This window comes from Triticum aestivum, chromosome 4B (genome assembly GCF_018294505.1).
Source record: "Triticum aestivum cultivar Chinese Spring chromosome 4B, IWGSC CS RefSeq v2.1, whole genome shotgun sequence".
Taxonomy (NCBI): domain Eukaryota; kingdom Viridiplantae; phylum Streptophyta; class Magnoliopsida; order Poales; family Poaceae; genus Triticum; species Triticum aestivum.
In genome coordinates this window covers 37621715-37642755 of record NC_057804.1, presented here as the reverse complement: position 1 = coordinate 37642755, position 21041 = coordinate 37621715, and positions in this window count along the sequence as shown.

Sequence of the window (21041 nt, the reverse complement as noted above, 5' to 3'; positions counted from 1 at the left end):
ATTGGCTCAAGCTTCAAGCTCAAGACTCTACATTTTATATTTTAGTGATCCAAGATCACATTCAGTCTATAGGAAAAGCCAATACTATCAATAAGGGATGAGGTGTTCCTTAATGAGTTTCTTGATTCAAGTGCTTAGTGATATGCTCCAAAAACCCTCAACTACTTTCCCACATACACATATGACCTAAACCTGAAGTCAAACTCGGCCCCACCAATTCTTTCTGTCCGGCGCCACCGAGTTCAGATGTCATAGCCACTGCCACAAACCCTAAGCAAATCGGTCTCACCGATAGGGATCTTGGTCTCACCAAGATGGGATTGTAATCTCTCTGTGTATGTCCATTATCAAAATCGGTCTCACCGAGTTTGAGCAATCGGTACTACCGAGATTACAATGCAATCTCTCTAGTTAACTTATTACCAAAATCGGTCCTACCGAGTTTGAGTAATCGGTCCCACCGAGTTTCCTTGACCAACTCTCTCGTTAGCTTATTACCAAAATCGGACTCACCGAGTTTGTGTAATCGGTCTCACCGAGATTACGTTATGCCCTAACCCTAACCATATCGGTCCTACCGAGTTGCATGTCGGTCCCACCGAAAACCCTAATGGTCACATTGTTTACTGAATCGGTCTGACCGAGTTTGTTGATTCGATCTCACCGAGATTGGTAAATTATGTGTAACGGTTAGATTTTGTGTGGAGGCTATATATACCCCTCCACCTCCTCTTCATTCATGGAGAGAGCCATCAGAACAAACCTACACTTCCAACTTACCATTTCTGAGAGAGAACTACCTACTCATGTGTTGAGGCCAAGATATTCCATTCCTACCATATGAATCATGATCTGTAGCCTTCCCCAAGTTGCTTTCCACTCAAATCTTCTTTCCACCAGATCCAAATCCTATGAGAGAGAGTTGAGTGTTGGGGAGACTATCATTTGAAGCACAAGAGCAAGGAGTTCATCATCAACACACCATTTGTTACTTCTTGGAGAGTGGTGGCTCCTAGATTGGCTAGGTGTCACTTGGGAGCCTCCGACAATATTGTGGAGTTGAACCAAGGAGTTTGTAAGGGCAAGGAGATCGCCTACTTCGTGAAGATCTACCGCTAGTGAGGCAAGTCCTTCGTGGGCGACGGCCATGGTGGGATAGACAAGGTTGCTTCTTCGTGGACCCTTCTTGGGTGGAGCCCTCCGTGGACTGATGCAACCATTTCCCTTCGTGGGTTGAAGTCTCCATCAACGTGGATGTACGATAGCGCCACCTATCGGAACCACGGCTCAAAAATCACTGTGTCTCCAAATTGCGTTTGAATTCTCCAAACCCTTCCCTTTACATTCTTACAAGTTGCATGCTTTACTTTCCGCTGCTCATATACTCTCTGCATGCTTGCTTGAATTGTGTGAAGATTGCTTGACTTGTGCTAAGATAGCTAAAATCTGCCAAAGACTAAAATTGGGAAAAGGCAAAGTCTTTAATTGGTCAAGTAGTCTAATCACCCCCTCTAGACTTACTTACTTCTTCTCAAGGTCCTACATCCATCGGAACACCCGACATGTCCTTGGGGGACCATGCAAAGATATCCCAATTCTCACGGAGGAAATCGACGAGCTCGCTTTCCTATTTGCTATCAAGGTTGGCTCCTATAAGGGCGAACCTCTTCGGGTGATCCGGGTCCAAGGGTATCGTCTTGGTTTGTTTGGCCGGCTGGAAGGAGCCCTGGGTCTCCGACTCCTTGGGGTCCAGTGACAGGTCCGGCTGCTTGCCAGCCATGGCCACAACCTGGTCAAGGAGCTTCTTCTCTACAACAATCACAGGGGACTCACCCTGCCGGCTGCTTGCTGCGGCATAGGCGGACGATTTCTTGTAGTCTCCGACTATGGTGATGATGCCCTTGGTTCCCGTCATCTTCATCTTGAGGTAGGCGTAATTAGGCACGGCCATGAACTTAGCTAGAGCAGGTCGGCCAAGTAATGCATGATAAGGATCTCTAGGTCCACTACCTCAAACCAAATTGCTTCGTGGCAGAAGTGATATTTGTCTTCGAAGAGGACATCTATCTTGTTCTTGCTAATTGGTGAGCAGGAAAGGCCGGGCACAATGCCATGGAAGACAGTCCGGCTAGGCAGGAGCTGCTTCGTCTTGATGTTCAACTTCTCCATGGTATCGCGGTAAAGGATGTTGATGCTGCTGCCGCCATCTATCAAGACTCAGGAGAAACGAGAAGCTCACCTCTCTGTTGCAAAGGTGGCATCCAACACTAGGGCATAAGAACCCGGAGAAGGCATTACCTCCGGGTGGTTGGCTCGTCTCCAACGGATGGGCTTCCCGGACCATTGCATGAACTCTGGGACCTTGGAGGCGACATCGTTGACCTCTTTGTGTTGCTGGCGCCGGCTGCGCCTGTCATCAGCCTGGCTTGTGAAGACAACATAGGCTCCGTGCTCTTCGGGGAATTCATCTTGGATGGCTCCAACTACCGGACGGGCCGCCAGCTACTGAGCAGCCGGAGGCGGCTGGCCAGCAGGCGGAGGAGCCAGCAGCCCCTCGCCCTTGTAGATTCGCGTGAGCCAATGGCACTTCCGGGTGGTGTGATTGGATGGCTTCGCGCTGCTGTGGAACTTGCAGGGTGCATCGAGGGTTTGCTCATAGGAGAAGGTGGGCTGCCAAGCCGGCTTGCCGCCTTTCTGACGCTTTGGTATGGGCTGACCCTCTCGCTACTGATCCTCAACTGTTGCCACCTGCCGGCTGGCAGAAGCCGACATCGGGGCCTTGCACTTGTTGTCGTTTTGTTGCAGGTGCCGCTTGGTGTCACCAGCCGGCGTTCTGGGAGCCGGAGGGAGCACCTTCCCAGAGGCGTCCACCCGAAGCTCTGACTTCATAGAGGAGTCGGCAGTGGCGTACTTGTCTGCTATGATCAACAGCTCGTCGAGTGTAGCCGGCTCGTCGCAGAGGAGTCGGTGCTTGAGGAGGGTGCCTTCTCTGCACCCGGCAGTGAAGTACTCTATGGCATGCACCTCGTGCACCCCTTCGCAGGAGTTGCGGAGTTCGGCCGACCGCGTCAAGTAGTCGCGAGTGGACTCGGAAGGGCCTTGGACGCACAGGGAGAGCTGGCGAGGCTTGGGCGGCCGCTTGTAAGTGCTGGTGAAGTTGCGGATGAAGACTTCGATGAAATCCACCCAGCTGTTGATGCTATAGGGCTTGAGGCTATTCAGCCAAGTGCGCGTCGTGCCCTGAAGCATGAGGGGGGCATACTTCACGGTAACGCGCTTGTTGCCGTTTGGTATGTTGACTGCGGTGGACTAGTCGACCATCCAGTCTTCCTGCTTCACCGAGCCGTTGTATTTGGGTGTGTCTCTTGGAAGTGAGAACCCTTTGGGGAAGGGCTCGTCGCGAATGCGGGGGCCAAAACAAGGCAGACCAATCGCATCTTCTTCTTCTAGCACCAGGGATCGCGCCAGGCGGTCGATCCGATGACGGGCATTGTTTTCTCTGATTCCTTCGCGATGGCCCTGTCGGCCGCTGAGCGTCAAGTGCTCAACAGGCGGCGGGGAGGCGTACCTCTCCCTGCGTGGTGGAAGGCGAGGCAGACAATCGTCGCGCCATTCCACAGCTCATGGGCAGCCATCTTGGTCGCACACGATGGTGAGGCGCGTCCGACTGCGGCTAGCAGCCAGCTCTCTATCTATTTGGTCATGGGCGCCGCCTGCTGTCGGTGTCCGGGAGGTCGCACCTTGCTCTCGGCGGGGGGTGGGGGTGGGATTCTTGGCGCACGCGCGCGCCGGCTTCTTGTTGCATGGCTGCCGCGTCGATGAGCTGTTGAACGCGCTCCATCATGCAACATTGCTCGTCACCATCAAGGTTTTCTAGCTCATCTGCTGCTGCCTGGGCAGCATGCAGGTTCTCGATGGGCGTGGTGTAGACTGGGCGGTTGGCCCCAGCATGCTGGCGATGGTAGTGCCACGCTATTTGACAATGTCCACGTGGCTAGGCCCGCCAGCAGCCGGCGTGCCACAGACGGCACGATCAACCTCACGATGATAGGCCTCAGTGAGGCGTCTCATAGTGGCTAGCTACTTGCCGCTCTCGATGAGTGCGAGGCGGTGGGCTTCCAGCATCTCAACATCGGTGTCGCCTTTGATGGGTGCCGACAGGTCCCGCATTGTCGCCTGCAGCGGGTCGTGGGCGTCCGTGCCGGATGCTCCGCTGTGGCTGATGATGAACACCTCAGTGACGGTGCTGCCGCCGCTATCGGCACGAGGGAGCGGGTCGTTAATGACCACCACGTTGGTGGGGAAGGCATCGAGGGATGCCATGTCGGAGTCGACAAGCATCGGGTCGGTGGAGCCGATCGACTCCAAGTCGGAAGCGGGCTCGTTGGCGATGTCGATCTTGCCAAGGAGATCAATGAGGTAGATCTCGAAGGTGGCCACGCCCGTGCCTGGCGCGGGCTTGTTGGAGAGGCGGATATCGCCAATGAGATCAGCGAGGCAGCTCACCGCGCAGGCGACTTCCACGCCATGCAACACGTTGGCGCAAACGCCATCGGACGTGTCGGGCTGGCTGCGCTCGCCAGGGAGGAACAAGGTTCCCATCCAGAACAGATCTCCGGATGATGGTGCACCTAGCCCCACGGTGGGCGCTAAATGTCGGGTGGTTGGTGCGACATATGCCAAAGGATGGCTAGTCATAGTGGGAGCTAGTAAGACGTCGTCGGTGCCTGGAAACGGGATAAGGCGTACACATGCACGCCGACGCATCTTACCCAGATTCGAGGCTCTCCTAGGAGATAACACCCCTAATCCTGCTCTGCGGGGTCTCCGCATGATCACTAGATCGACAAGTAGCTACAAGTTTGCTCCTTGAGCTGTTCGGCTAGAGGAGGAAGAAGGGCAAGGCTAGCTCTACTCCTCTCTCTATATGTGTGTGTAATCTCCAAGAGTTGAACCCTTTGCATGGGTGCCCTGGGTGGTTTATATAGGCTTACCCCCCAAGGGGTACAATGGTAATCCGGCCGGGTGTAGGCCCGGGCCATCAGTGTGTATGGTCGCCGGCTTCTCCGCCGGCTGCTGGGGCCGGCCGCCTAGTGGGTCCCACTAGCGACCAGGCTCTCGGCCGACAGGTAGGGCCTGCCGCTTGTGGGTCTTGTCGGATCCTCATCACTGTAGCCCTGCCTCTGATGACGAGAGCTTGGTCGGGGGGTGCGTGGCTACAGTACCACCGCCTGGTGGGCGTTCACTGTAGCCACTTCCCGTCTTATCTGGTTAATGGCGCACAAACTTCTAGGGATGGGGAGGGCCGGCTGCTGGGAGCCGGCCTCCCCCTATGCCGACTGGTCTGGGCTCGCCGCCTTCTGGTATCTCACGGGCAAGTAGGGCATGTCGCCTGCGGGCCGTACCGACAGCCCGTCATGGGAGCATGGCTGCTCTGCCATGGATGATGTCATGGTTAACGTGGCAACAGTGCCGCGTCGGGCTAGGGATGGCCGCCCGGTACGTTGCACTGTGGCCAGGCCCGCTCGAGATTCAGGGGTGGCAGGCTGTACTGTAGCCACGCCCCGTCTCGTTGCCGTTATGTGGGTGCAAACTTTGAGTGTGCAAGGGTGGGGCGCCTGCTAGGAGTCGGCCGCTCTGGTGGCCGCTTGCTAGGAGTCGGCCCACTCTGGGGCCGCTCTTTGGGCCTTGCCGCCTTCCTACAGCCGGCCACTTGGACCAGCCAGCCAATAGAAGCGGACCTTTGTCTTTGATGCTTGAGGGGCGCAGCCGGCCCCGGTGTCTTGAAACGTCATGGGGAGCAGATAGGGCTACCCATGATCGTTTACTCCGACAACCAATGCATGGGATATGTTGTTTGCTCACTTCTTCCAAGTTGTAATGGGTTGATATTAATAAATTCATAAATGATTGTGTGGATTGGTTGATACGGAGATAGGGGTTGATCCTCCTTTCAAACAACATACAGAAAATAAGCCTTTTATCGCCAAGAGAAAAATATTTGATGCTGTCCCATTAATTATTTTTTTGAAATGGAGGCGTACCCCCGGCCTCTGCATCATGATGATGCATGCGGCCATCTTATTAACAAACCAAAATCGTCAAACAAGTCTTACAGCTCACAAAACGGAGCAGCCAAGAAAATCCAAAAAAGGAAAATTACATGCGAACCGAGTCAACCGGCACAATGAAGATAAATAGGATAAGCTCTTTAGACTCCTATCCTGTTATGCGAATGCCATCCGAACCGGTTGAAGATAACCCGAGCTACCATCTCCCATTGGTTGCACCCAGTAACCAAAGGCTCCCTGGAGTCCATAGGAGTGAGTAAGGACCACCTACAGATCCAAGCCGTAGCCCTGAAGATAACCTGCAAAAAAGTTAAAGTGTGTTGTCTATTAAAAATTATATCATTTCTGCAGTTTCATATAGCCCATAATAGCCCATAATGCTGTCCCATTATGCATGCATCAATTAAATTTGATAAATGCCACAAAAGTTGAACGTCCAGACAATGAAGTCTACTTATGCCGTTCTAATGAATTTCACGAGTACGTAGTAATTTGTTGTTGTACGGTGAGGTTTGTGGTTGGTGAAGTCTTACTTTACAATCAATTGCAGAAACTTTTATCACCGGAGACAACCATAGACATTTCCATCACCTTGAAACATCCCACACCAGCAGCAGCCTGAGCGGCTTATGAAGAGGCTAGCGATGTCGCACGGTGGTCTGAATCTATGAATGGAGTTGTAGGAGTGCAAGAGTAGCAAATGTTGGAAAAGGGTTGGATTCTCAAGTAGTTTACGCCACCTTTCACTCAATATATTCTTCGAATAAATAAATATAATACTCCCTCTGTTCCTAAATATTTATCTCTCTAGAGATTTCAACAAGTGACTACATGCGGAGCAAAATGAGTGAATATACACTGCAAAATATGTCTATATACATCTGTATGTGATAGTCCATTTGAAATCTCTAAAAAGACAAATACTTAGGAACGAAGGGAGCAATATGTTACAGATCTGATACACGTTGGGTCATGGTTCCTAAGCGGGCGGGTGCGGATCTTCAGATCGGTTGCCCGATCACATGTCGGCTCTCCCCTCGCTTTTCGTCGACGTGCTTTGACTCGTGTCACTAGCTAGCTCGATGGTGTGAGATTCTTGCGGTTGCGATCAAATATACTAAACTATACTAGTACTCAATCCATTTTTAAATATAAGATTTTAAAAATATAAAATATAAGAGTGTCGGGTGCTTCCATGAACAAAATAAGGTCCCCATGGAAAGATCAATAACTTAACGTAATAACATGTTACAGAGTGAAGTCTGAAATAAACCCTAAAGTTGTAGAGCTCGACGGAAATGACCTTCACATCGAAATCCCTAAAATATGTACATTGACCTTTCAGATCCTGGTCATTTTAAACCTTTTGACGTTTCTAGGAGAGGATTTGATGACATGGCACTAGGAGGCTGGGATTGCGAACTTTGACCGAATCAATGACTGCCACGTGGGCGTGCTCACATGCGAGCCGCCGCCATGCCCATTTGACCACTGCTGGCTACCTGCGTTGCGCTCCGGCGCTGCCAGTACGTGCTCCACTGCCTGCCTCCTGCACATGCGAACATCTCGTCTTTCTTACAGTCTTCTTTGTGCCATTGCAATAATTAGGCATGCTCTTTGTTTCTGAACAGATGTTTCAACCGTGGTATTATAGGAGCATAGCACATCACCTTGGCAGGAACCCTCTTCATGGGGCACTCGCCCTCAACATCATCAGGGTCATCTCGTCTGATCTTATACTGCAATGCACCACATACCGGGCATGCATTCAAATTCTCCTACTCCTCACTTTGGTAGAGGATGTAGTCATTAGGGCATGCATGTATCTTCTGCATCTCTAATCCTAGAGGGCAGAGAACCCTCTTTGCTTCGTACATACTGTCAGACAATTCATTATCCTTTGGAAGCTTCTTCTTCATTATTTTCAGTAGCGAACCAAATCCCTTGTGAGATACACCATTCGCTGCCTTCCATTGCAGCAATTCCAGTGTGGTATCGAGCTTTGTGTTGCCATCTTCGTAATTTGGGTACAACCATTTTTTGTGATCCTCTATCATGCGATCGAACTTCAACTTCTCCCTTTCACTTTCGCATTCTCTTTGTGCATCAACAATGACCTGGCGGAGATCATCAGTGGGCCCATCTGGTGCCTCTTGATCTTCAGCTTCCCCCATTGCAGTATCACCGTATTCAGGGAACATAGGATAGTTGTTATCATCCTCTTCTTCTTCATTGTCTTCCATCATGACCCATCTTTCTCCGTGCTTGGTCCAACAATTATAGTGTGGCATAAACCCTTCTCAAGCAGGTGGAAGTGAAGGGTTTCGGAGGAAGAGTAATCCTTCTTATTCCCACAGACAGTACATGGATAAAACCATTCTGACGGTTTGCCTCAGCCACATCCATAAAATTATGCAGGCCCGTAATGTACTCGGAGATGCGTCGGTCACCGTACATCCATTGTCGGTTCATCTACATTATATAATTAAGTATATCAAAAACCATTATAGAACATCGTGAACAGAGAAGTGTCCAAATTAATACAATTACATCATCACATAGAACCAAAGTACAGTAGTGATCAAATGTTATTACTGAAAAAATAAAATACATAAAGTTCATACATAGTCTCATAAAACAACATACAACTATCTAGAGCATCTAATTAAAACATACATGAAACTAACATACAACCATCTAAAACATTCAAATGCAACAACAAATGCGATCAAATCGCAACTAAGGTAACAATTGATCCAACAGCATAATGATACCACGCCTCTTTATCAATGGCATATTTTCTAGTTTTTCTAATCTTCAAGCGCATTGCATCCATCTGGATCTTGTGTAGATCGACGACATCTACAACATACTACTCCAATTTCATATTCTCTTCTTCAATTCTTTTCAATTTTTATTTAAAATAATTGTTTTCTTTTTCAACTAAATTTGACCTCTCGACAAGAGGGTCGGTTGTAATTTCCGGTTCACATACTCCTAGATAAAGACATCTATGTCAAGTTGGTGGGCATAATTGTCATAAACACTAAATGAAACAAATAGATATAAAAGATAATATACCACATCCGAATCATAGACCAGACGAGAGCCGACGGGGGCGGATACCAAAACCATGGCACTATATAATAACAAACAATAATACAAGTAAGAAAATTATACAAGTAGCTATATAAATCGTACATGTGAGAAAATTATACAAGTAGCTATATAAATCATACAAGTAAGAATTTTTTTCTTTTAAAAAAGATAAGAGCATGAGGCTCACCACAGTGGTGCCGGCAACGAGATCGGCGCGGGCGATCGATGGTGGTGAGGACAGGGACGAGACGGCACCCTACACATGTGCAAACTAAGAAGTTAATTTGAGCTCAAATTATGCATCTAAATCAAATAAACTCTCACATACACTCCTCCACTAAAACTCACAAACCACTCTACTTCTAGAGCATTTGAAATGAACTAAACTAGCAGTGAAAGATGAAAGGATGAAGTTGCTAACATTTTAGAACACTTTGATAGTTGGTGCACCACCAAATCTAGAAAAATCTTGGGGAAAATGGAGCTTGGAGGTCGAGCTTGGAGAAAGAGCAGAGAAGAAACCTTAAGTGTGACTCGGGCATTTCATCGAACACCTCATGTGCGTAGGAAGTGAGAAGAGAGTAGCGCACACACGCCCACCTTCTATAGCCAAAAAACAAAGAAGAGGGCGGGCAGGGGCGAGGATATACATAGGCATTTTTTAGTCCCGGTTGGTGTCTAGAACCGGGACTAAAGACAGACCTTTAGTCCCAGTTCCAGACACCAACCGGGACTAAAGGGCCTCGCTCCTGTGTCTGGAACCGAAGTGAGGCCCTTTAGTCCCGGTTGGTGTTTGGAACCGGGACTAAAGGTCCCATTCGAATCGGGACGGATGTCTGTCGAGGCCCGGCCGACGTCCTAGCTGCTCGAACCGGGACTGATGCTCACATTAGTCCCGGTTCGTAACACGACCAGGACTATTGCTCTGATCTGGCCAGAACCAAAGCCCTATTTTCTACTAGTGGTGGCATACTATAATGGAAAAATTCTCATGCATGTTGAGTGGACCTTTAATGAGCTGACATGTGTGGGGATGTAGTATATGTGCATGAGTTCAACTAATAATAATAAAAAACACATGCATGTTGTGGTGGCCCTTTGATCAGGTGGCATATGTTCATGTTAAGATAATAGAGGTAGTGGGGTTCGAATATCCCTTTTGGAGGCCGAGCTCCAATGACGCCGGGTTTTTGAAAAAAAATCAAAAATCATATTTTTACATTTCAAAAAATTCTGAAAAAAAATAGATATACATGTAGGCATAATGAACAAACGTGTAAATTTTTAGGACAAAATACGTTGGAATGAGGGTTGTAGCAAAAAAATACAAATATAAGGCTTTTTAACACATAATACTATTCATCCTCTGAGGTAATGAATTATCTTTTTATTCAGATCGCATTTCAAGGTATTTCATCCTAAAATTTTACACATGTACGCATAACATCCTTGTTTACTTGTACAATTTTTTTCAGGTTTCTTTGAAACTAAAAAAGGTTTTAGATTTTGAATTTTTCAAAAAAATACCTCCGTGCAGGCCGAGAGCCAAAGCGCCTCACTCTAGTGGGGATGAACTATTTAAATATATACTCCCTCCGCTCCTAAATATAAGTTTTACTAATGATTTCGGTATGGACTACATACAGAGCAAAATGAGTGAATCTACATGTGAAATACATCTATATACATTTATATGTAGTCCATATAGAAATCCCTGAAACAGAGGGAGTAGAATACTAGAATTAGTTGAAGAAAGACTTAAAAGTTAGTCCATGTACTCCCAAGTTCAGTGACAGAACTTAGTAAACATGTTACAGCTCTGTTACATCGTGTGAGTCTGCAAGATTGTATTTTGCTACCGGGATCTTCACATTGGCACCACGCTCCGCGTCTTGTCGTGTCGCGTTCCAGTAATCTTGATCACCCAATACTCTTGCAGCGTTAGACTAGTTCCAACTTTCATCTTTCTTGGTCCTATCACTGAACATGGCCGCAAAGCAAAACCAAAACATGACTAGCAGCTAAGGTCGAGCTTCAGAAATCGGTAGAACCAACTGTTTGACAGTAACCAAAAGTAGAGTTCCCAAGGCCCCCCATGCCCAATGTACTATATATGCCTACGCAGTTCATGACCACCAGGAATATGCTAAGGCTAGGTATGTGTCACTAGCTCACGAAGCCAGGCAAGGCGGGATGCATGCATTGTATGACTTGTGTTTGCGTATATATACACACCCTTTTACGAGGCATAAATCGACTGAGATCTCATCCTATTAATTAATTATATAAAGGTTGACTATGTTAATCTTAAATTGTACCTGGTATCCACTATCAGGATTTTATCTTACTGGATGATCAATGCATGAGATATGTTGTTGTTCTGTTGCTTTGCACTTATTCTGTGTTATGCGTTGTAATCGGATGATGAATACAATCATAAATGATTGCATTGATCGGTCGATATGGGGACCAGGAAAATGGATATTGAAATTAAGCCTTTATTGTCAAGAGATAAAAGATTTGATGAGGTGCCATTAGGCATCAGTTAAATCTGATGAATGCCAACAACAAAAAATGTAGTATATCCGAAGTCCAGAAGTCTACTTTGTGATATTCTAATGAATTTCATCTGTACTTTGTTGTTGAACGGCGAGGTTTGTGGTTGGTGAAGTGTTACTCCACGTCGATTGTAGAAATTTGTAGCGCCAGAGATAACCACGCTGGCATAGACATTTCATCACCATGCTAGCAGCAACAACCTAAACGGCTGGAAGACGCTGGCGACGCTACACGGCGTGAATCTATATACACATGGAGTTTGTAGGGGCAGAAGAGGAGGAGATGCTAGGCATAGGCAAGGATTGGATTCTCACACCCCTTTGGCTTTTGGACATGCAAATAGTCGACGCAAACAACATATTCCACACTCAGTCGAGTTTGCGCAGTACTAGTTGATTCGTCCGGCATCTCAAAGCTAATTTGCATATGACAAGTAACAAAACATTATACTAGTGTGGCTGCATGCATCATTGTGATGCAGCCAGGATGATCCTCTTTTTCTATAAAAAAAAAAATAATAATAGTATGCCGCAGATCTGTTAGATGTTGGGTCATGATTCCTGAGCTGACTGGTGTGGATCTTCAGGTCAGCGCCACCCTCGCGTTTCTCTCCCTGCCATTTTCGCCGTTCCATGACTCGTGTCACGATGGTGTGAGATTCTTGTGGACACAAAAAAGATACTACTAGATATGATTAGGAAAGGTAAACGCTTGTGTGCGGCGCGCCGGCCGAACTTTCAGCCAGTCGGGTCCACATCCACAGCGCTCCAGCGTTTTGGATGGTGACACATCAGGACAGTGGACCCACCCACGCGCAAATCAAATCTCGTGCCTTATCCTTTTCTCCTTCGTTCTCTCTGGCCCCTTTCTTCCACCTCCAGCCGCTGCAACACTGCTCCTCCATAGCCTCCCCCATGCAGCTCGCAACTCCCACAAGTTCTCATCGGCGGTGACGGCTCGCGTGCGGGAAAGCGTTAACGGCGGAGACGACATTTTTTGCTGCCTCCACCCCACCCACCCACTCCCTCCCCTCGCAGATTTCCTGCGCACATACCATCGTGAAGTCGACGTTGGGTTACCGCACAGCTGTGAGGATGGCGAGCATGGTGACCGCGAGCTGCGAGAGGTGCCATCATGGACGGCGAGCATGGTGACCGCGAGCTGCTAGGACAGCAGAGCAACACTGCGGACGTCATAGTTTCTGTTACATGCTACAACAGTGTCACGATTTGCTACAACCGGCATACCACTTAGCTACAACATGCATCACATTTTGCTACATCGCACTAGCTATTGTATTTTTTGCTGCATGCTACAACCGGTATCATGCATTGCTACAACCAGTGTCTCATCCAGCTACAACCTGTGCCGCTTTTTGCTACATCGCACGAGCGTCGCATTATTTTGCTACAATCGGCGCCACGCGTGCTATGTCAACCAACATCAGAAATTGCTACAACCAGCAAAGCCGAGGCTGGAACCAGCTTGCGTTTTTGCTGCAATCGAACACGGCAAGGACGAGCGGCGCTGCTCCAAGCAACAGCCGGCGTCGCTGGTGTTTTGTTACATGTTGCAACCGGAGTTGCAAATTGCTACTACTGGCGTCCTATCTGGCTACAACCGTTGTCTTGTTTTGCTATGGTGGATGCGAGTGCACCAGCAAGCTGTTGTGGTGAAGAGCGCACCCGTAAGCTGCTGTGGCGGCGAGCGCACCGGAGCTACCATCGTCGTCGTACGGAGCTACAACCATGGGGCATCTGTCGGTGCACAGAGCTGCAACCGCGGGGTGCCATTGTCGCATGGGTGGAGGTGACGGTGGGGACAGACGGCAAGAGCGTTGACCGGCGTTGAGGGCGGCTGCCGAGGGCCTTGACCGGCGATGAGGACGGCCGACTAGGACGGCGTCCCTACAGTGTGTGCCCAGTGAGACGAAGGGATCAACGAGATGTGGAGGACCCCTCATACAAATGTGCGAAGAAGACGTATTGCATCGAACGGTTACGGTCCATGAATCGGACGGCTGCGGGCTGACCGGCCCAACCATTGGGCCGGCGCGTCGGTGCCCAACACTGCCCATTAGGAAATGCTCCAACAACAAAACAAACCAGACCGCCCCTTCCCCTAGGGTTTACCTAGGGTTCCACCCATCCTCTGGCGATCTCGTCAGAGTCCACGCAAATTCTCGTCGTTCTGCCGGATCCTTCCGATAGACAGCGAGATCCACTACGGCTGAGCAGGTTTACGTGTGTGCATGGCTGAATCAGAGGCGAAGGAGGTGGAGAATCAGGGGGTAGATCGGGCGGCGGCGGCAGATGTGGTGACGGTGCTAGGTGGGGCGAGGGGACATGAGGAAGGCGAGGGGGTTCGGGCGGCGGAAGTAGAGGAGGATATAGGCAGGAGGGTAGGAAGAGGGCGTAGATGGGGGGACTCGACAGATGAGGAGGAAGATTTCGGGGAGGATGTCGATGCTGATCCGGATCTGGAGAACCAGTTTGCAGGGATGAGGATGCACGGGAAGGAGCAAGATGATCTCGATTTCTCGGCGGAGGTGGATGATCTGGTTAAGGACGTTCGCTGGCTTGCTCTGTTTAGGGTTCATACCACCAAGCCTTTTAGTCATGCAGCGCTATTATCCCAGATGCGCAATGCTTGGCCTGCAGCACAGGGGGTCACGTTCAATATCAAAGGGCCTAACCTATTTCTGGTCCAATGTCACTGCCTTGGTGACTGGAGGAACATCATGGAGGGAGGCCCGTGGCTGTTTCATAGAGCCCCGATGGTTCTTCAGGAATATGACGGCTTCTCGGATGTCAATGATTATAAACTCAACATGTTACCAGTTTGGGCTCGGATCAAAGGACTACCAGATGGTCTGACAAGGAAGCGGGAGCTTGCTGAAAAAGTGGCGGCGAAGGTTGGCGATCCTCCCTTCAATGTGGTCGTCAACGAGGGACGCATCAATCCTGCCAGTACCCTGCGGGTGAGGGTTTTTGTTGACGTGAATACTCCACTTGTTCGTTTTGTTCACATAACCTTGAAGGAACGGAAGAAATACAGTGTCCTGTATGAAAAACTGTCGGACTTTTGCTTTGCGTGTGGTCTTATGGGGCATCTCGCTGAAGAATGTGGGGATGGGGTGCACGATCCCAGATCTTTTGAATGGGGGGAGTGGTTGCTGTGGGAACCGGAGATGCCAGCGGCCCAAACTTATGGTACCAGGGGGAGAGGCGACGGTGGAGCGAGAGGAAGGGGTAGGGAGTCAGGTAGAGAGGATCGGGGGGGGGGGGGGGAAGAGGTTGGGGGAGATCTGCGGGTGGCAATGGTAGGGAAGATGCAGTGGGAACTAACTCACCAGCTCCACATCGCATGGATATAGAAATCATTGGCGGTAGCAATGAGCGGGGATAGAAGGGAGCTCGCAAAAGATTGGTGAACACGGATGGTTCTCTTACAATGGGGGGACAGCCAGTTTCAAACCTTGCTGGCAAGGTTGCGGGGACAGTCAGATTACTTGAAGGTGCTATCCCGAGCTCAAGCAAGGCCACAGCATCCACACCAGAGAAGGACCCGCTGGTGAAGAGGAGGAAACAACAAGTTGACGAGGAGATGATCAAGCTACAAGCAATGGAGGCGGCCTCCCTCGAGGAGAGCTGCCGAGCCCAATGAGGACTCTGTGCTGGAACTATCGTGGGATTGGCGACCCTGCGACAGTCCATGAGCTCCGCGATCTCGTGGGGGCTAGTGCGCCGTCGGTTCTTTGCATCGTGGATACTCAAATTGCAAAAAATCGAGTGGAAGGTTTGGCGGCTTCTTTAGGTTTTCAAAACAGTTTTGCAGTTCCTAGCAGTGGACGTAGTGGTGGGCTTTGTATTTTTTGGAAGGCAGATGTGAACTTGGCAATAAAAAATTTCTCGCAGTATCATATAGACTCATGGGTTTCTGAACCAGGGTCTGAGCAATGGCGCCTCACATGTTTCTATGGTGAAGCCAACAGGAACTTAAGATATAAAACATGGGACACTATGAAGAGGCCGAGGGGGGGAGAGTACGTTACCCTGGCTTTGTATAGGCGATTTCAACGAGATTCTCCGACGGGAGGAGCAAATGGGCCCTAATCCTCGTGATAGCGCACAAATGGATGGCTTTAGAGAAGCGGTGGATGTATGTGAATTGGCTGACTTGGGATATTGTGGGCTAGATTGGACTTTTGAGAAACGAGTTAGGGGAGGTGATTTTTGTAGAGTCCATTTGGACCGGGCTTTAGCCTCTGCAAGTTGGTCGCATATCTTCCCGTTTGCGAGAGTGGAGCATCTTACAGCAGTTAAGAGTGATCACAGTCCAATTCTTCTTCTGAATGAGATGGAAGCGGGAAATCAGCGCATCGCATTGAAGAAACCGTTTCGTTATGAATGTGTTTGGGAAAGAGATAGCCATTTTAAAGGTATTGTTGAAGATGCATGGAGAAGTGATGGCCCAGCCTCTTCGGTGACTGAATTGTCTAACAAGCTTTAGGCAGTTGCCGCCTCTTTATCCGGGTGGGGGCGGATCACCTTTGGATCGGTCCGTCAGGAGATACGGCTGCTACGCCGGCAACTGGCAATGATGCGTGCAGATCTGTTACGAACGGGACCCAGCGACGAGGAACGTAGGGTCGAGGATCGAATGGTGGAATTGGCGTACAGAGAGGAAATCATGGCCAGACAGCGGTCGCATATTTCATGGTTGTCCGAGGGTGATAGTAATACCAAATTTTTCCAGAGGAAGGCTAGTGCTCGGCGGGCCAAAAATAGTATAACCCAGTTGGACCATAATGACGGAACTGTGTGCACTGATCCGGTCGAACTCGCGGACATGGCCACGACCTTTTACTCAAATCTGTACACGTCAGAAGGAACAGTAGGTATGGAAGAGGTGTTATCGCACATACCGGTGAGGGTGGATGGCAATATGAATGCCCGCCTGAATGCAACATATAGCAAGGAAGAGGTTAAGGAAGCTCTGTTTCAAATGTTTCCAACTAAAGCACCAGGGCCGGACGGTTTTCCAGCACATTTTTTTCAGAAACATTGGGACTTATGTGGTGATGAAGTAACAAGGATGATCATTAGAGTGCTTGATGGTGTGGACTCACCGGAGGAGATCAATAATACGTTCATCGTTTTAATCCCTAAGATAGCAAGTCCAAAAGTTTTAGGACAATTTCGGCCGATAAGTCTTTGCAATGTGATGTACAAGATCTCTTCGAAGGTCTTAGCAAACAGGCTGAAAGTAATCCTCCCTGAGATCATTTCCGAAGAGTAGTCAGCTTTTGTCCCTGGTCGTCTTATCACAGATAACTTCATCACAGCCTATGAATGTTTACATTATATGAAAACTAGGAGGGTAAAGGGAAACAGATACTGTGCGTTAAAGTTGGATATGATGAAAGCGTATGATCGCTTGGAATGGCCTTACTTGCGAGCTGTGATGATAAAGATGGTCTTTAGTTCCTGTTTCACTGATACGGTCATGAGATGTGTTACATCGATCTCCTTTTCAGTTCTATTTAATGGAAGGAGTCTGGATGGGTTTAAGCCCTCTCGAGGTTTGCGTCAGGGTGATCCTAGCTCACCATATTTGTTCCTGCTAGCAGCAGAGGGGCTGTCATGTTTGTTGAAAGCCGGCGTAGGAGTACGTGGAATCACAGTCGCGCCGAATGCACCTGAAGTTAATCATCTGCTATTTGCAAATGACAGTTTGCTTTTCTTTGAAGCGACTGATGCGAGCGCAACTCGGATTGAGGAGTTACTAAGGACCTATTGCAATGCCTCGGGTCAGAGGGTAAACATGGATAAGTCATCCATTTTCTTTAGTAAAGGAGTACCAGATGCTGCTCGTAATTCCATCAAGAACATTCTATCTGTTCACGATGAACCATTGACAGAGAAATATTTAGGCTTGCCATCGGATGTGGGGAGAGCAAAAGAAGGGTCGTTTAAATACTTGAAAGATAGAATTTGGAAGAAGGTGCAAGGGTGGATGGAGAAGTGCTTATCGGCTGGGGGGAAGGAAGTACTGATTAAGTCCGTGGCCCAGTCCATTCCAACGTATTCTATGTCATGCTTTAAATTGCCAAGGGGCTTGTGTGAGCATATCAATGGCATCATCAAGAAGTTCTGGTGGGGGAGTAAGAATGGCCAGTGGAAAACTGCCTGGGTTTCATGGAATACTATGTCCAAACCCAAGTTCATGGGAGGGTTGGGCTTCAGGGATTTGGAGTTGTTCAACATAGCATTACTTGCACGTCAAGCGTGGAGGTTTCTGCAGGACCCGGCTTCGCTAAGTGCTCGCGTCCTTAAAGCCAGGTACTTTCCAGATTGTCATCTTCTGGATGTTGTTTTGGGTGCAGGTCCGTCCCAGGTCTGGCGCTCCATATTAGAAGGGAGGGACGTGCTAGCACAAGGGCTCATCAAGCGAATTGGATCGGGAACACAAACAAATATATGGCAAGACAACTGGCTCCCGAGAGACTACAAACTTCGACCGATTTGTGCATGGTCGGCCAATCCGCCAAGTCTAGTTTCGGATCTGATCGACCCCACCATCAGGTCATGGAACAAGCATGTGATCATGGAACATTTTATTGCTCCCGATGTTGAAGTGATTATGAACATACCATTGAGCACTCGGATTCAGGAAGATTTTTGGGCCTGGCACTATGACAAGACGGGAGTCTTCTCAGTTCGATCGGCTTATTGTATGATATTGGCAGTCAAGACTCAGAGGGAGGACTGGCTCGACCACCGACCGGGGCACTCAAATATTGCAGCAGACAAGAGTTCATGGTCGCAGCTCTGGAAGGTGCGGGTCCCTTCCAAGATCAGGGTGTTCGTATGGAGGTTAGCCCACACGTCGGTCCCTACGGGGCTTGTTCGACATGAGAGGAACATGGCAGATACACCGGCGTGCTCGATTTGCGGAGTCGAGGAGGATACCTGGCGCCACTCCCTGCTCAGCTGCCACATGGCTAGATGCGTATGGGCCTTGGGTGATGATGAGCTTTTGGAACATGTAATATCAAACCAGAATCCCGACGCACGGCTGTGGCTGTTCTGGTTGTTTGAAACAACAAGCCAGCAGGACTTAACGCATGTTCTAGTGACAATGTGGGCGATTTGGTGGGCTCGTCGGAAAGCAATCCATGAGGAAGAGTTTCAAAGCCCACTGTCGACCATGAGCTTTATCAGGCGTTTTTTGGAGGAGCTGAATATCGTGGAAGCTCAACAGCCGTGTTCGTCTTCGACGCATGCGGCACCGAAAGCACGTGCATGGCTTCCGCCAGATGGAGAAGCTGTGAAGATTAATTGTGATGGCGCCATATCAACGCTGGGCAAGAAGGGAGCGGCTGCCGTGGTTTGCAGAGATAAAGCAGGGAAGTTTCTTGGAGCATCAGCATTAGTTTTTGAGGGCTTGATCGACCCAGCGAGCTTGGAGGCTCACGCGTGTAGTGAGGCCTGTCGGTGTCAAAACCGGCGGATCTCGGGTAGGAGGTCCCGAACTGTGCGTCTAGGCGGATGGTAACAGGAGACAAGGGACACGATGTTTTACCCAGGTTCGGGCCCTCTTGATGGAGGTAAAACCCTACGTCCTGCTTGATTAATATTGATGATGTGTGTTACAAGAGTATATCTACCACGAGATCAAGGAGGCTAAACCCTAGAAGCTAGCCTATGGTATGATTGTTGTTCGTCCTACGGACTAAAGCCATCCGGTTTATATAGACACCGGAGAGGGCTAGGGTTACACAGAGTCGGTTACAATGGTAGGAGATCTACATATCCGTATCGCCAAGCTTGCCTTCCACGCCAAGGAAAGTCCCATCGGGACACGGGACGAAGTCTTCAATCTTGTATCTTCATAGTCTTGGAGTCCAGCCGATGATGATAGTTCGGCTATCCGGACACCCCCTAGTCCAGGACTCCCTCAGTAGCCCCCGAACCAGGCTTCAATGACGACGAGTCCGGCGCGTATGTTGTCTTCGGCGTTTGCAAGGAGGGTTCTCCTTCACGCTCCAGGTGTTTGCCGGATAGTGTCAGGTTGCTTCATAAATGTTGCGCTCCTTGGCTTCCACGTCCAATAATGGCCTTCTTCCACATGTTGTACGAATGCGAAAAGCCAGGGTATTCTTATGTTTTACCCCCTAGCTATGCGAATAAGCTGCCTATAAGAGAGGCAAGGATCCAGATCCAAATCACACCATCCTCCTTCCGCAAGTACTCATCGAGGCGCATCTGACAAAAAATCCATTCCAACATGGACAGTCGACGCGGCCCCTCTTCTCGCGCTCCCAGTCCTCAGCCAGGAGATTGGAGGAGATGCTCAGTCCCGCATAGCGAGTTAGTGACGCTCCAAGCAGAGGGATACCTTCCCCCGGCCTTTATGGTTCCGGTTTGAGCCGGACTGACCACCTACAAGGGTGGGAAGCAGGCGGAGAGCATCCCCAATCCCTCCAAAGGAGAGCAGGTATGCTTCGTCCCCTACTTAATAAGGGGACTCGGATTTCCTATACATCCGTTTCTCCGGGGGCTCCTGGAGTTCTATGGACTCCAACTTCACCACCTCACGCTTGCCTCCATTTTGCACATCGCGGGCTTGTAGCTCTTTGCGAGCTATTTTTGGGCATCGAGCCCCATTTCGCGCTATGGAAGAGGCTGTTTTGCCTCGTACCCCGTTCTCACGGGGGGTCGATATATCAAGTGGGCGGAGCCGAAATATGGCGCATCGCCGGGACCGGATATCTTTCCGGAACCCCGAAGAAGGCATCCGAAGACTGGCCTTTGGAGTGGTTCTATATGGAAGATGGCCCGCTGCCGGATCCAGTTCGGATCGGCCTCCCGGAGTTTAGCAATGCTCCTCTGAAGAAACGCCTGAGTTGGCGCCCGCGGAGCCCTCAACGGGAAGATGATAGGAGCGTCCACTATCTGATGGGCCGGATACGGCTACTAGCCCATTCCGGATTAACCATGATTGGAGTCATGGCCACATGCATTATGCGAGGGGTGCAACCGCTCTAATATAGGGGCCACCCTATGTGGGATTTTAACGGGGAGAATGACGCCACCCGTCATGGCCGCACGGGGCCGGGATCGGCCGCCGATCTGGTGAAGATCCTGTCCGGCTTGTACAAGGGGGAGAAGGAGGACTTCCTCCGCACAAATCCATTGAATGGATTCTCCATGAATAACCCTCGGAGCTGGGTAAGAGGACGCTTATATCTGATCCATGCTTTCAAAGGTAAGTGTCTTATTTTATGATTTCGACGCAGGAAATACG